Raw genomic sequence first — 10,908 nt, 5'->3', positions numbered from 1 at the left:
CATATATGAGGTTATTGAGATTTCTCCCAGCAATCTTGATTCCAGCTTGTGTTTCTTCCAGTCCAGCGTTTCTCATGAGGTACTCTGCATATAAGTTAAATAAACAGGGTGACAATATACAGCCTTGATGTACTCCTTTTCCTATTTGGAACCAGTCTGTTGTTCCATGTCCAGTTCTAACTGTTGCTTCCTGACCTGCATACAAATTTCTCAAGAGGCAAGTCAGGTGGTCTGGTATTCCCATCTCTTTCAGAATTTTCCACAGTTTATTGTGATCCACAGAGTCAAAGGCTTTGGCATGGTCAATAAAGCAGAAATAGATGTTTTTCTGGAACTCTCTTGCTTTTTCCATGATCCAGCGGATGTTGGCAATTTGATCTCTGGTTCCTCTGCCTTTTCTAAAACCAGCTTGAACATCAGGAAGTTCTTGGTTCACATATTGCTGAAAAGCTGCCCCCATAGTGGCCCGGAAACAGTGAACCAGCGCCCCACACTTGGGGAAGCTGTCTGTCAATTGTGCCAGAAATGAGCCTACAGCGGGAAGCAAGCAGCAGGGCCCAGCCAGCAGAAGGGGGCCAAGGGGAGTTGGGGAGGGCACGGAACTCAGGCCCCATGCAATACCCTTCCCAATTTCAACGCAGCGTTTGAGTATCGGGTTTCTTCGTTACAAGCCATAGGAAATCACTCCAGCTTTCTTAAGTCAGAGAGGAATTTATCGGGTGTAATTGAAGAGCTTTCAGAGATTGGAGAGTGGGTCATAAGGACAGCCGTTGGAAGCTGTCGCACTGCTTAGCCTAAACGGCGGTCCCCTGACACCCCGGTCACCACAGCACCCCTCTGTCCCAGTCCCACCATCATTGCCTCCCCATGAGACTGCACACCACCAGACACATCTCCAAAATAGTAGAGAGAAGGTGATGCTGGTTATGGGGTGAACTGTATTCCCGTCCCAAATTCATATGTTCAAGTCCTAACCACCCAGTACCTCAGCATGTGACCTTATTTGGAGATGGAGGGGGGTGGTTTGCATGCACGCATGCTAAGTCACTCAGTCATGTCCAACTCTTTGTGACCCCATGGACTGTAGCCCACTGGGCTCCTCTGTCCATGGGATTCTCCAGGCACGAATACTGGAGTGGGTAGCCATTTCCTCCTTCAGGGGATCTTCCCAACCCAGGGATTGAACCCGCGTCTCTTACGTCTCCTCTATTGGCAAGACGCTTCCTTACCACTTGTGCTACCACGGTGGTATATTGCAGAGCTCATCAAATTGAAAGGAGGACATTAGTGTGGGCGCTAGTCCAACAAGACCAGTGTCCCTGTGAAGATGGAAAGCTTGGACTCAGACACGCACAGAGGGAAGACGGTGTAAGGAGACATGAGGAAAGATAGCTGTCTCCAAGCCAAGGAGAGGGGCCCAGAGCAGAGCCTCTCGTGCCAGCCCTCAGAAGGAACGAACCTGCTGGCACCTTGATTTTGGACTTCTGGCTCCCAGACCTGAGAGACGATTTCCTAGTTAGCCCTGGAAAACTAATGTAATGCTGGAAAGTCAAGAAGAGAGGAGAAAGAAAGAAAATCCTCACCACTTTGCTGAACTCTGTAGATAGCAAAGGCACTTTGATATATTGGGTTGGCCAATACATCATAAGTTATGGAAAAGCCCCAGTGACCTTTTTGGCCAACCCAGTACCTTATCCTACCTGGCAGAGCTGGGTCTGTATAGTCATGCACGGCTCTGCTCTGAGAAGCACCTGGCACTTGGTTTAATGCACTGTGCTTGCCATCTTGAAATTCTCTAGGCTTTGAAAACAAGAAACCCCACATTTTCATTTTTCAGTGGGCCCCACAAGTTACAAGTCATGTAGCTTGGTCCCAGCTCCTGAATGTCACTGCAACCTGTGTTTTCTTGTGAGACAAACAGGGACTTTGCCATGATTTGTGTTTATCGATGATGAAACTGAAGCTGAAAGAGGTTAAGCAACTTGATCAAGGTCAACAGAGGTACCCAGAGTTGGATCAGGAGCTGAGGTTTCTGATGCAATGACCTCTGTGTTCCATCCAGTTTGATATTCTGTAACTCAAGAACTCATCTAAAAAACAAAGAAAATTTGGAGGTAAAACATTTATATGGTTTCCTTAAAGTGTCTGCCTGCAATGTGGGAGACCTGGGTTCGATTCCTGGGTCGGGAAGATCCCCTGGAGAAGGAAATGGCAATCCACTCCAGCACTCTTGCCTGGAAAATCCCATGGATGGAGGAGCCTGATAGGCTACAGTCCATGGGGTCACAAAGAGTTGGACACGACTGAGCGACTTCACTTTGCCTTCCTTCAGTTATCTTGACTAAAGTTCAGCGCACAAAACCAGGCGCTGTGTCCTCCTGTCACCTTTGATGTCCCTGCCTGCCTAGTTGAGAAGTTCCTCTGCCTCCTTCACCTGGTGACACTGTCTTTCTGACTGATCCCCTTTAGTGTCCTCTTATCTGTCTTTCTATCAGATTCTTTGTCTCTGAAGAAGCAGGTTCTTGCCTGCCTGGGGCCCCAGGTCAACCTAAGTTTGGGTTTAGATAGAAACTGTTGACCTTGGGCCACTGGATCTGTGCCATAGATGTTGGTCATGTGGTCTGTGGTCATGGATATTGAGAAATACATTCAGGAATCAATTGACCTATTCCTTGGTTCTAGATATTCAGCCTCTTGGCTTTCCTGAGATAAACCAACCCTTCTAATATGGGTTTTGTGGAGTTTCATCATCTCTCCTTGTCTGTCTGCTTTTTCTCCTCTCTCTCTTCTATTCTCTCCTTGCTTTACTGATGCTCTGCTGTCAGTGAAGTTCCTTAGACTCTCTTCTGATTTCTTTATCTTTCCTTCAGCCCCTAGTCTACTACTTTTCTCATAGTCCCTCAGTCCTTCACAGCTCTGCCCCCAGCATCAGCAACACATCTTGGAGATTTCCAAGTCAGTTACATCATCGGTGTCCTAAAGAGACATTTAATAAAGTTGTGCTTAATTTACTCTTGGGTTCCACTCAAATAGATCATTTTCCAAACCCATCAATATTTTATGAAGAGGTAGAAGGAGGTTTTAGGCTTTTAAAATGTTTTTTCTTTCCTCCTTTGTTACAGAAAGGAACATTGGAGGGTGAAGTGTGCAGTAATTGTGTTGTTTATTCATTCTCTGAGGTAGATATAAGTTGCTCGCCTGCACTCCTCTCTTTGAAAACAACTTCTCTCCATTCTGTGTGGGGCTGTTACCCAGGATGCTCGTCCAACCCCTTGGCTGCTTCCCCACATGACCAAGGCTGACCAATCAGAATGCTCCACCCTCCAGTGATGGAATCGGGGTTGCCAGGTGACTCAGGCAGCACTGATCAGAACCATCCTTGACAATGGCTGCATAGAACTGGAGAGTAAGGTATCTCTTCCTCTGGGAATGGGTGATGCTGACAGAAGAAAACTAAAAGTGGCGGATGGGATCTAGATTTAAAGATGACTTGAGAAGATCTCTTAGGTTGGTTACTAGTTCAAAGTCAGTGGAGACTGAATTGACCAGCAACCATTTAGAGTTACTAAGGCTGGTGATGGGGACTTCCCTGGTGGCTCAGTGGTAAAAAAAAAAAAATAAATCCACCCTTCAGTGCAGGAAACACAGGTTTGATTCCAGATCCAGAAAGATCCCACATGCCACAGAGCAACTAAGCCCATGCCCCACATCTACTGAGTCTGTGCTTTGAGCCCACGGGCCACAGCTACTGAAGCCCACATGATCTGAAGCCCGTGCTCTGAAACATGAGAAGCCGCCACAGTGAGAAGCCCTCACACTGAAACCAGAGAGCAGCCCCCGCGTGCTGCAACTAGAGAAGAAGCCTGTGCAGCAGCAAAGACCTAGTGCAGCCTAAATAAATACTTAAATAAAAGGATTTGTTAAAAAAGACTGGTGGTGGTAGGGAAAACGCAAATCTGGCAAACAGGGACCTTGAATTGCTTATACCCCAGAGGATGATTCAAGGTGGGGAATAGATCACTCTAAGGATTTTTTTTTTTTTTTTGGATGTACGAGGAATTCCAAGAGGTGGGAAGTGCTTGAGTGGTGCTTTAGGCATTGAGAGACAGGAGTGTTAGACTCTTGCCGTGTATGGGGCAGTCCTGCAGAATGGAGAGTTGTCTTGTTAGCTGCTCTCCCACTGCAGGAGAGGAAAAACTCAACCTGTAAAGAGAAGCAGAGTCCCAGTATCCCTGAGAGAGCACCTGTATTCAGCTCTGCAGTTGCCCAAGATCCACACTCAGGTCACGCCTTTTCCTGTGACGCCTCTTTGGGTTGGTTTTGTTCACCAGCAGAAGGAGAACTGAGACGCTAACATACCAGGGAGTAATAAGCGCTCTGGTTTTCTGCAGTTGCTTCTTGTAAGTCTCTAGTCTTCTTCACATTTAAGTGGCCCTTCATACTAAGTCAAGTGAAGTCAAATTCCTTACAAGCTCCTCATTGCCCTTACGTTCCTTCTCGCGGCATAGAAAACCTTCGTGTCCTGACTCCTGCCCTCTTCCCCAGCCTCATCCCTCACCCATTCCTGCCTTGGCCCACACTCTAGAACAAGAAGACATCTCTAGAAGAGATGTCTGCTGTCTCCCATGGCCATGCTCATGCTGTCCCTCTGTCTGGGGTACACTTTCTACCCTTCTCAGATACCAAAATTCCTCCTTCCTTCATAGGAGGAAGGCTTCATGAACCCCCACAGCACCCTGCATATACCTCTGTCTTAAGACCATTTTATGTTAAGGTTATCTCTTGGTGTGCCTGTCTCAACCACTAGACCAGAAGATTCTCAGATTCGGGGGCATCTTCTTCAACTTTGTCTTCCAGTACACCTAGCATACAGTGGCTGGTACCTGCTGTTTAACTGAACTGACCCTTGCTTTAAGTAAAATACAGTAATTCATCTTAGACAACATCTGGGTTACACTGCAATTTATGTAATGCATCCTTCTTGGAGTGAATCACTGGTGGACCTATGACCATTGGTTTGACATGTGTGAGAAAGCTCTTCACAGGCAAGTGGTTTTTAGATTTGCTTGAATGACTGCAGAAAAAAAAAAAACAGTAGAATGGTTATCTTAGTCTAGAGAAACGAAAAGATGTTTTTTTTTTTTTTAATTTACATAAGGTCGTTTTCGTTCACTAGGCATGTCTGGTAGGGCAGGGATATGGAACCAATGACTTTGCTTTTGAGTCAAAGGTTAAGGGCTGCCCACTAGAGGTGGTTTTCTTTCTGAAAAGGAGGTAAAGAACACCCATCCCAAGCACAGAAAGCTATTGCTCTTTCCGTGGTTTGGGAAATGAAGAAGCTAGTCCGTGGGTATCTGGGCATCCAGTTCCTTGTTGGTGGATATAAACTTGTTCTCATGTTGTCTTTTCCATCTCACAGTTACCCCCTCTCTTCACTGTTTTTGTCTCAGAGGAGAAGGCAGGGTGAAGGAGGTGAGGAGAAGTGAAGAAATGTGTATTTTTAGCGCTGACACAGCTGAATGTTCTGAGTCTTCTTTTACAACCACATTTAAAAATAAATGTCAAGAGTTAGGATTTAAGTGATTTCTCGGTGTCCACATCCTCCTTCTCTCCTTAATGAGGGCCTGTCTTCTTCTGTCTGGTCACCACTCTCTGTGGAGTGTGTCTTTCAACTCCGGATGTATCAACCACTAACTGATAAAATGCACAGAATTTCTTAAGGTATTACATGACACACTTTTGTGTTAAAGGTCTAAGGATATCCCTTTATCCTCAGATCAATAATACATCCAAGGATACACAGATGATTTACCATCAGAGTCTCACATTAAGCTATACTTTCACTCATTTATTCATGCAGTATTTCTGAAACATATCCTGTGGGTAAGAAATGTACAAAGATGAGCAGTAGCTGCTCTACTTTCAGGATTGTCACTCAGACAACTGTTTCTCAGAGGGCTGGTCCCTGACGTTAGACTCACCTGGGGTTCTCAGTACAACTGCAGATACTTGGGCTCCACCCTAGTATTAGTGACTCAGATTACATATGAGATCATATATTTTCCTGTATTCAAATTATATAAATATATATTTACTTTGAGCTTCCCTCATGGCTCAGACGGTAAAAAATCCACCTGCAATGCGGGAGACCTGGGTTTGATCCCTGGGCCAGGAAGATCCCCTGGAGGAGGGCATGGCAACCTACTCCAGTGTTCTTGCCTGGAGAATCCCCATGAACAGAGGAGCCTGGTGGGCTACAGTCCATTGCGTCACAAAGAGTTGCACATGACTGAGCGACTAAGCAGAGCACAGTACTTTGAGGAAGGGGTGATGAGATAGCCATATGAAACCCAGAATGATGTGTGTGTGCATATGTGTGTACACGTACACCCCCCCAGTCAGGTGTGTGTATGTGTGTGTGTGTGTGCATCCCCTCAGGCCTCCAGGAGGTACTAGGTTTTACTGTAACAACTAAGACTTACTCACTCTGTCCAATAAGACCTATGTTAAGACCTCACTTGAACCCTTACTGGCTGTGTGGCCTTGTGAAAAGTATCCAACTTGTTTGTATATCTGTAAACCTGGGATAAAGCCCACCTCACAGGGTTCCCTTGAGAATTAAGTGGAACAAAATGTGTAAAGTCTTAACGTAGCACTGAGTGTGTTGCGATGGCAGCCAGTGACTAATACTGATTTATGGATACTCTTCAAGATGAAATTTTTTTTAGCAGTAAACTTTTTTCTGCATCAGATATGTGAAATAAAAAAATCAAAAACATAAATTCCCTTCTTCCATTGTTTTTCACTCATTTAGAATGATTTAAATTTTATATGAAGTACAGCTTTATTGATGTATGAGTTTATACCGTGAGATTCACCATTGACAGTGTACATTTCAGTGGTTTTTTGTATATTTGCAGAATTGTGCAGCCATCTTGGAAAAGGGAGTGACTACCCACTCCAGTCTTCTTGCCTGAATAATCCCATGGACAGAGGAGCTTATCTAACGATAGAAGATTTTCAAAATAATTTTTTAGTGTGTTTGTGTGTGTGTATACTCTTCATAGGGAAGCAGACTGTTTAATAGAATATTTTAAAACAAATATCCAATGTTATACACGGTAGTGGATTTTTTCTCCTTTACATACAAAGCTTTCTGAAAAGATATTTTTCATCTTTCTAATTCCTTTTCTGGAATTGTCTTCAAAATTTTATTCATGTTCTTAAAACTATCTTCAGTTGTGATGGATTTTCTTTTGAAGATAGATGTGAAAGTAATAAAATAGTGATTAACCCCCTTTGATAACTAATGAGGGAGCTTCAACTGGGTGATACTATTTGGGAGCTCAAAAATCAAGGACTGGTTATAAGTTAATGATAGAAGTGTTCTGGTGTGGTTCATATGCTAACTCTGAAAGGGTAAAGAATCAATAAATTAATAGAAAATCAGTGAATATCAGTTCAAAAGTTAAATGTCTGTTATAACCATTTCAGGAGTAAATCCAGGAATTAAAAAGATTCTGACAAGCTTTGTACTAAGGTCTATGGATATGTATTTGACTACATGTTTCATCCGCGGTATTGAGAAGCCTCATAATATCTGTCTAAATATTGGCAGCACTTACCGCTGTTCTGACACAGTGAGAACACTCAGTGAGTGCCCTGTGAAACACAAGAATGTCAGGGCACTCTGCTCAGTGGTGTCCATTCATTTGCACAAGCAACACCAGTGTGGGATTACCCACATTTCGAGAAAACTTTTTCAACTAGTTCCTTAAGGTACTATGGGAATTCAGTGGTGCTGAGTTTTGGATAGGGACACCCAGATTGCTAACTTAACCCCAGAACAAAACACAAGTGATTACATGAATAAGGCATGACTTTATGTTAGCATTGTGTCTCTCGCAAAGATAAAGCAACCGTAACTGACTGCCAAACATGTTACACACACAGGACAAAGAAGATGCATTTTTAAAAAACATTCATACTAAGTATTATTGATTTCTCTGTCCAATCCCTCAGTTCAGTTCAGCTCAGTCACTCAGTCGTGTTCGACTCTTTGCAACCCCATGAATCGCAGCACGCCAGGCCTCCCTGTCCATCACCAACTCCTGGAGTTCACTCAGACTCATGTCCATCGAGTCAGTGATGCCATCCAGCCATCTCATCCTCTATCGTCCCCTTCTCCTCCTGCCCCCAATCCCTCACACCATCAGAGTCTTTTCCAATGAGTCAACTCTTCGCATGAGGTGGCCAAAGTACTGGAGTTTCAGCTTTAGCATCATTCCTTCCAAAGAAATCCCAGGGCTGATCTTCTTCAGAATGGACTGGTTGGACCTCTTTGCAGTCCAAAGGACTCTCAAGAGTCTTCTCCAACACCACAGTTCAAAAGCATCAATTCTTCAGTGCTCAGCCTTCTTCACAGTCCAACTCTCACATCCATACATGACCACAGGAAAAACCATAGTCTTGACTAGACGAACCTTTGTTGGCAAAGTAATGTCTCTGCTTTTGAATATGCTATCTAGGTTGGTCATAACTTTCCTTCCAAGGAGTAAGCATCTTTTAATTTCATGGCTGCAGTCACCATCTGCAGTGATTTTGGAGCCCAGAAAAATAAAGTCTGACACTGTTTCCCCATCTATTTCCCATGAAGTGATGGGAACGGATGCCATGATCTTCGTTTTCTGAATATTGAGCTTTAAGCCAACTTTTTCACTCTCCACTTTCACTTTCATCAAGAGGCTTTTTAGTTCCTCTTCACTTTCTGCCATAGGGTGGTGTCATCTGCATATCTGAGGTTATTGATATTTCTCCCAGCAATCTTGATTCCAGCTTGTGTTTCTTCCAGTCTAGCGTTTCTCATGATATATTCTGCATATAAGTTAAATAAGCAGGGTGACAATATACAGCCTTGATGTACTCCTTTTCCTATTTGGAACCAGGCAGTGTCAAAAACACATGTTAATGAGTTATTAAAGCAGAGACAATTCAGATCCAAATGAAGAACTCTAAAACCTAGATATTTTTACTTAATATTTTTTATATTCCCTGAATAAAATCAACACTTCTACCTTAGGCTGAGTTAAAATAGCAAACTTATACTGTTTATATTAGAAATGGTTTAAATTAATCATTTCCGTATGATACATTTGGTTACTTAATTGCACAGATTTTCTTGTAGCTGGATATTTCAAGATAATGCTGTTGGGAAAAAAGATAACTCTGTTGACAATATAAGACAAGAAGGAGCCACATGCCTTCATTAATATTAGAAAACTAATTGTATAGATTCGATAGTATCTTGCTGCTGTCGCTTATTCATGTGCCTACCCTTTCAGCAACTTGCCTTGAAGGTACTGGTTGTCTTCATATCATTAATGTAGGGAATTGAAGCTAAAGAGGTGAAGTAAAATTGCCCCAAGTCACAAAGGTAAGGCCTTGCAGAGCCTAAACCCTAGTCTATGATTTAAATGCCTGGCCCAGTCTCCATCTCCCTGCAACTTCCAACTCACCATAGACTTGACAAACAGGGGCTGAGCACTTACCCCCTACTCTAGACTGTCTGAGGGAATCTGACTACACTTCGTGATTAGGAACAAGTCTACCAAGGATCGCTGCTGCTTCCACTGACACAGATTCACGGAACGGTGCCCCCTCTCCGTCTACAGTCAGGGGAGAAGCCTAGAGGTTCGAGAGTGCCGATGGTGCCATGTGTGTCAGCGTTGTTGTTGTTTAGTCCCTCGGTCGTGTCTGACTCTTTCCGACCCTACAGCCTGCAGCCCTCCAGGCTCCTCTGTCCGTGGGATTCTCCCAAGCAAGAATACTGAAGCGGGTAGCCATTTCCTTCTCCAGAGGATCTTCCTGACCCAGGGATCCAACACGCATCTCCTGCATTGTCATATTCCCTGCCACCAGGGACGCCCTGTGTTGAAAGTCAGTGTAGGAGTAGCTTAATATCTTAGTATAATAAGGCCAGGATTGTTAGCAAGACATGGATAACATTATATGAAGAAAAGGCAAGTAATTTCCTTAGTAAAAATGGGGATTCCAGATAGAAATTAATCACAGTGGAAGTTGTGCTTGGTTTTAGATCCTCCAGGAGAAAACCCACCAGGCACTCAGTACCTTTTGGCACCTCTCCCCTCCCTCATCCATGGGGACCAGAGCTCCTCTGCCTCCCACACCACATGCCCTCCACTGCACCCCAGAACTCAGCAGACCCAGACCTTGAAACCAGAGATACGCTGTCCCTCTCCAGAGCAACAATCAGGGAACAGAGAAGAGAAGCCTTGGGCATTCCCCAGAGGCTGCAAAATGCACAAGTCAAGAGAGGGGACCAGGGGAGAAGGAGGCTTGGTGATTTCTCTGAGGAGGAGGAGGGATGGTAGGTAGATCAGGAAACAGCAAGAACCAGTGCAAGGGAAGGAGAGAGGTTAAAGGGAAGGGATGAAGGCAGAGGGGCAAAAAGAATCAGAGGAGGGAGGAGGGAGCCACAGGAAGATGGGGAGATGGAGAGGGAGGGTCTCTGCAGGCCAGGAGAGGACCCAGATTTCCAATGAAAGACGCATCCCAATCAGGGGCTTGGGCAGGAGGTCTCACTGCAGGAGCCACCCCGGGGAGGACAGTAATCTAAACTCTAGTAAACATACTGGGTTTAAACATACTGGGGTCCTTTGGGTATTTGGTTTGGGGAAAGACAGACGAGGTTTCCGATCAGAAGGGGATGGTTTCCTGCTCTGTGGTCACTGTTCTGGTTTCCACGGCAGGATGACTGTCCTGTCGGACACATTTCTCCTCCTGCTGGAGAAACAGCCAGGTGGACCCCTATGGGTGCTCCCCTCCTTCGAGGCCAGCTAGTGACCCACCTGTGACCAGAAAAGACAGGCCCCCTCCACAGAGTCTGAC

Source organism: Bos taurus, chromosome 24, assembly GCF_002263795.3.
Source record: "Bos taurus isolate L1 Dominette 01449 registration number 42190680 breed Hereford chromosome 24, ARS-UCD2.0, whole genome shotgun sequence".
Taxonomy (NCBI): Eukaryota; Metazoa; Chordata; class Mammalia; order Artiodactyla; family Bovidae; genus Bos; species Bos taurus.
This window is presented reverse-complemented; position numbering follows the sequence as displayed.